Genomic DNA, 6,248 nt, shown 5'->3' on the forward strand with positions numbered 1-6,248 from the left:
ATTGTCACATTTTGTTGGTGAGTGTGCTGTGGCATCTAGTTGGTAGAGGCTGAAGATTCTACTAAATAAACACCCTACACTGCACAGAACAGCCCTCACACAAAGAATGATCTAGCTCAAAAATGTTAATAGTACCAAGGTTGAGAAACTCTAGGGGTTTGATTAAATTCAGGCTTTTTCTTTCTTCCCTTCCCCATTCTTTTCCTTTCTCTCCTCCCCTCCTCTTCCTTCCCCTCTCCCTAGCTCATTCATTTGTCCTTCCTTTCTTTCTTCCTTTTTCAAAAAGATATCTCAGAGGTAATTCTGTATACTTCCATCGCATCACACCAGCAATCAGGAAACCTAAGTTGACTTTCTTGTAGTGATGCTGGGATCAATTAGTAAGTTTGAGTTCTATATGTTTAATCTACCTGTTAGAGTGGCCACCAAGTTTCAAATCACAGGCAAATGCATCATGAATGTTTTAGTGATGTTACATTGCAATACACACTAAAATAATACCTATGCTTCCAGACCTTTTGGGCACTCTGTACAGTTCACATTGATTTTTTACCTAATAATTTTAGTATCCATTGATGATCATTGCCAGGTCCCATGATTTCATTAAGTGTTGTGAAGGAGAATTTTCTATTTTTTACCGTTCCTTTATAAAGTGAAGGTGTTTTATGAAGATTAACTTTCACTCATAAATTATTTGTTTTACTCTTAGATAGAATTTATATAAAATAGGGAAGATAAAGGAATAATTTATAACTTTATTTACAAACTACACTCCACAAAAAATTTGGTGCCACAGCAACCTCCAAATGTTGCCAGTTCATTTATTTGTATATCATTAACAATTCATGGAATTAAAAAAAATCTTTTTCTCAACCCATTATAGTAATTTTTGTTTTTGTGCTTATATTATGCCAACTTTGGCCAGTAAGAATACCTTCAGGTTGCCTTCTGTCCTTTTGCTGTGACTGCAGGTGTCTTTGACAGCTCATGTGCTTTCAGGCACAGGTGGTTCAAGCTCATTTTACGCATTTCCTCCTCCAGACCTGGAAGTAGTAATTTTCCTAAGGAGCTCTTTCCTATCGATATAAATTGACATTAAGAACGCACAGTCTTGATGCTATGAGTCCACATTGCCACTGAGTTGTCATTACAGACAGTTTTAATAAACAGAGCCAGGGGATCTGTATTTTTTGAAAGAGAAACATAAATAGTGAATCTTTTCTGATTTTTTTTTTTTTTTTTTGAGATGGAGTCTCACTCTGTCGCCCAGGCTGGAGTGCAGTGATGCGATCTTGGCTCACTGCAAGCTCTGCCTCCCGGGTTCACGCCATTCTCCTGCCTCAGCCTCCGGAGTAGCTGGGACTATAGGTGCCCACCACCACGCCCGGCTAATTTTTTGTATTTTTAGTAGAGATTGGGTTTCACCGTGTTAGCCAGGATGGTCTCGATCTCCTGACCTCATGATCCGCCTGCCTCGGCCTCCCAAAGTGCTGGGATTACAGGCATGAGCCACCGTGCCTGGGCCCTGATATTTCAAATTCACATTTACTTCTTTGATTTTTAAACTTCTTTTTTACCTCTTAAGCTGAAAATCTAAGTTTTTCATTTATATTATGTTATACTTAGCTATGACAGTTTCAAAATAATAAAACAAATGTCATTGTGAACAATAAGATTACTGAATACAATTGAAGGCTTTTTAATATTTCTTTTCATCTGAGGGTATTTTACCTCTAGGTGTGCACAACCAACATTTTGTGATTTGGAGTCACTTGAAATAATTCCGAGTTGTGCTACTGACTTGACATTCAGTTAGATTCATTTGTTTCACATTGTTTTCTGTTTTCAGATTGACTTTTTCTTTTGATTTGGTTTTTAAAATTTAGAATATACAGTTTTGACTGCATGATTAAATACATTTAATGATTTTTTTCTTGAATTATAAAACTAGAACTTAAAAATATCTTTTCATAATTCTGTAGTTAGGTCTTTATCTGTTCACTGTTAGTTTTGAAGCTTGCTCCAAATTTTTCTGACTCTCAAACTTTAATTTTACAGAGAGCGTCAAGATGAGTGTAAAAAAGTTCTGATTTTTCTCTCTAGCTGTCGTGCACAGACAATAGTGTTCTGTGGCTTACGAAAGAATGCATAGAATTGCAAGAACAATCACTGTGGGTGATCCAGGGCCTGCTGTTTTATCACGTTTATGAGCTCTAATAACCTGGGTTTTAAAAAAGACTTTTTGTGTGTGTTTTTTGTTTGTTTTCTGGCCTGGCGCAGTGGCTCACGCCTGTAATCCCAGCACTTTGGGAGGCCAAGACGGGTGTAATACCTGAGGTCAGGAGTTCGAGACCAGCCTGGTCAATATGGCAAAACCCCGCCTCTACTAAAAATACAAAAATTAGCTGGGTGTGGTGCTGGGTGCCTATAATCCCAGCTACTCAGGAGGCTGAGGCAGGAGAATCGCTTAAACCCTGGAGGCGGAGGTTACAGTGAACCGAGATAGTGCCACTGTATTCCAGTCTGGGCGATAAGAGTGAAACTCCTTTAAAAAAAAAAAAAATCAGTTTCTTCTTTCCCCAATTTTTGGAAAATTGGGAAAATATATTCTTGGACTATACTGAGCCGAGGGACATCTTTCAGTTCCTGCCTAAAGCTCATGCCATGTTTCTCAGTGATAAAACCAAGAAATGGAGCAATTTAGAGAGAAGGTGTAGCAAAAAGCATTATCAGGATAATTATTCTGGACAGCCTTTGCTCTGACAGGTGGATAGGGCCTCAGAAACATAGCTGAGTTAAAGGTATTTAATAATGACTTATCGATTGCTTTTTGAGAGCTACCATTTCCTAGTACCTTTCTGTTGGCCTCAGTCTGTATTTGCCCTATGAAGATATTGAGATGGAGAGCACCAGTAGCTTCAAAGTTAGAAGACTCATACATGTGACTCATTGACCGCAGGCTGCCAAGAACTCTGACTACTTTGAGCGCTGCGGTGATGGTGTCTGTCTACAAGAGGGCAGCAGAGAGTCCAGCTGAGGCTGCAGGACCAGCCTCCTCAGAGTTCAGGGTTTGCATTGCAGGTTTGGCTGCTATAAAAATGCTACAATGTTGGTTTTATTTGAACCACTTTTTTGATTTTGTTAATTAGTCAATTAGCACCAGTTTATTAATGTATTAAAATGCTTACTGGGTTCTTCTGTGTGTCAGGCTCTGTGACATCAGTGTCTCCAAGTCTAAATGTTTTTCTCATTTTCTTCCTTTTACTCCCTTCATTCCTTGGTCTATTATTGCTCTCATCACTTCTATTGGATCCTTCCTACTTGCCTTTCAGAATCAGCTCACCTGGGTCCTACTCTAGGAAGCCTTCCAGGACTTCCATGGTCTTGTTTAGTACCTTTCTCTCTCTGTCTACAGCTTTCTCTCTCTCTAATTCTTCATCTCTCAGTCTCCTGGAGATTTCCTGAGGTCTGTTCTCAGCCCTCTTCTGTTTTCTTGTGTACCTCATTCATTCACATGGCTTAACATTTCACCTCAAGGAGTATGTAACTTCAATATACTTTTTATGCTGTCCTATAACTTATCATTATAGTATGAGCATTTGGTAATACCATTAAACATTCCTTACATATATAATTTGTAGTAGCTGCATAGTACTTATAAGAACCATTGTAAAAAATCCCTGTTAGACTTTAGTTACAGAAAAAAGTCTGTACATTGATTTTTTTTTTTGAGACAGTATGAAATCATGACAATTACCCTGGAAAGAATATTGTATCAAAATGACAGACCGAACACAGGAGTCTGCCTTCTACTCTCTCATCACAGACCTAGAAATGATAGAAAAGATAATTTCTTCAAAAAGAATAAATTGTAACAATCTAGGAAAAAAAGATTGCAGTCAGAAGGCAGCAAAATATGAAATTCCGTAAGGACAGAAAGCACACAGGATTGGGCATGTGCAGGTCTGCTGGGGCAGGTGTGGGAGACTTGATAGCCTGGTGCAATGGTGAGGACACCTTCTCAGGAGGGGTTGGGTGAGCTGGACTGTGCCCCGTCTTCCTTGTGCCTGGCAGTGTGCAGATGAGAAATTCACCTCAAAGTTGAAGCAGAGAGTGTAGGGAGCTTAGAGCTACTTCCTTTGGTGGCTGGTGACCGTGGAGATAAAGAAATGTGAATGGATTTGCAATAAAGTTTGGAGCCAATTGTATCAGTGGCAGGTTGAGTCTGCACAGTATGCACACATGCATGTTGAATTACTTTCCCATTTCTGTGTAACAATATTATCACAAACTTAGTAGTTTAAAATAGCACCCACTTATGATTTCAGTTTTTTTGGGGGTCAAGATTCTGGGCACAGCTTTTCTGGGTTCTCTCTTCATAGTTTTCTTTGAAAGCTGCAAACAGAGTGTCTATTGGGGTTGCGGTCTCACTTCAAGGCTTGAGTGGGGAAAGATTCACTTCAATATTTATATTGTTGTTGGTGGAATAGCCTGTTGGACTGAAAACCTGAGGTTTTTGTTTGTTTGTTTGTTTGTTTTGTTTTTTAATTGGCTGTTGGCTGGTTGTTTCCTCTAGTTCCTGGTCATGGGATCTCGGCAGCATGGTTACTTTATCAAAATGAGCAAGAGAGAGAGTCTTTTGGCAAGACAGACACTACAGTCTGTATAATGTCATCACAGAGGTGACATCTTGCCACCTTCACCATATTCTGTTCATTAGAAGCAAGTCACTGGCTCCACACGTGTTCACAGGAGGGCATCTCTCAAGGGTGTGGACACTATGTTGCCAGGGATCATGGGGGATGCCTTTGAGTCTGCCAACCATAGGGTATCCAGTGCAGACAAGGAATACATTTTGTTTTCGTTGCTGAGTAGTTGGTTGGATTCAAACCTGTAATGGACGAGAACTTCACATTTTGATTTTAGGCTCAAATCAACACTGATGATGTAGTATTGGACAGCTCGTTTTCTTTTCCGAATCTCACTTTCCTCATGTATAAAATGAAGAGGGAGTTTAGATTGGTATTTACTCCAGCTCCAACATTCAGAATTTCTTTTGGTATTCAAAGACCCAAATAACAGAAACTCCACCCTGATTTGTATGCTCTTTCTGCTATATTTTCTCATAGTTTTTCTTTCTTCCCTCAAGCATCTGTGGAGTCACATTTATTACTTTTTTGTTGGTGCTGCAATTCTTAATCACTTGCATTACAGATTTTCCTTTATTCCTTTTTCTCCCTCAAAGATCATCAATAAGCAATTCTTGCCAAATTCAGCGAAGTACTCTGTATCCCCTCCTCCCCAGCTCTGTTGTGGCATTAGGCCCTGTTGACTATTCTGCCTTGAAAATCCCCAAGCTCTGTGGCTTCCATGAGCTCCAACACTTTGACTCTCTGACTCTGAGTCCTCTGACATCTCTTGCTTCTCATCCCTCTAAAACTAGGCATCCCCAGTGTTCTGTTCTCAGCCTTTTGTTTATTTTCTGGTGGGTCTTCTCTATCTGTCTAACATTCCTTGAAGTATCACCTCCAGGAAGATAAAGCTCTGATTATGATATTTAGCTTATTTTCTTCTAAGCTGTTTTTCTATATTTCCAAATGTTTAATTACAACTATTGGTGCAAGAGAGCCCTCACCATTAAAATCCTTCTCTTAACTCCTCTGTTATCATTACTAGAAGCACCTTTCATCCAGGTACCAGGAGTGATTCTTTGGATTTCTTTTTTTTCTTCATAGCTGCCATCCTTTTCATTGCTAAACAAGTTCTGTACATCCTTCTTCCCCATTTCACTCAAATCTGTCTTCTTTTTTTTTACCATTTTTATCGCCCCCAACTTAACTCAGATGCTCAATTATTTCTTGAATTGATGATTAGAATAGGATACTAAGAGACAGTCCTTTCTCCATAGTTTTCCTTTAGAATCCGTCATTCACACTAAGCTAGTTCTCATCACATCATTTCCTCAGTTAAGTATTTTAGTAGCTGCTCTTTATCTATGTCCTGCACGTGTTCTGCATGTATATCTATCCTTTCTTTAACTCTGGCACTCACTTGACAGAAAGTTCTCCTTAACTTTCTTACACATGCTCTGTCCTCAGTTTACAGAGGTCAGCTCACCAATCCCCAAATGAACCTAGACAGTTCTGCTCTGTCCTTGCCTTTGGTGTTCCTTCTTTATAAATATCTTTTTCTCCTTCACCAATTGAAATCACACCTGTCCTGTCCTTCATGGCATACCCTAACAATAA

This window comes from Mandrillus leucophaeus, unplaced genomic scaffold, assembly GCF_000951045.1.
Source record: "Mandrillus leucophaeus isolate KB7577 unplaced genomic scaffold, Mleu.le_1.0 Scaffold345, whole genome shotgun sequence".
Lineage (NCBI taxonomy): Eukaryota > Metazoa > Chordata > Mammalia > Primates > Cercopithecidae > Mandrillus > Mandrillus leucophaeus.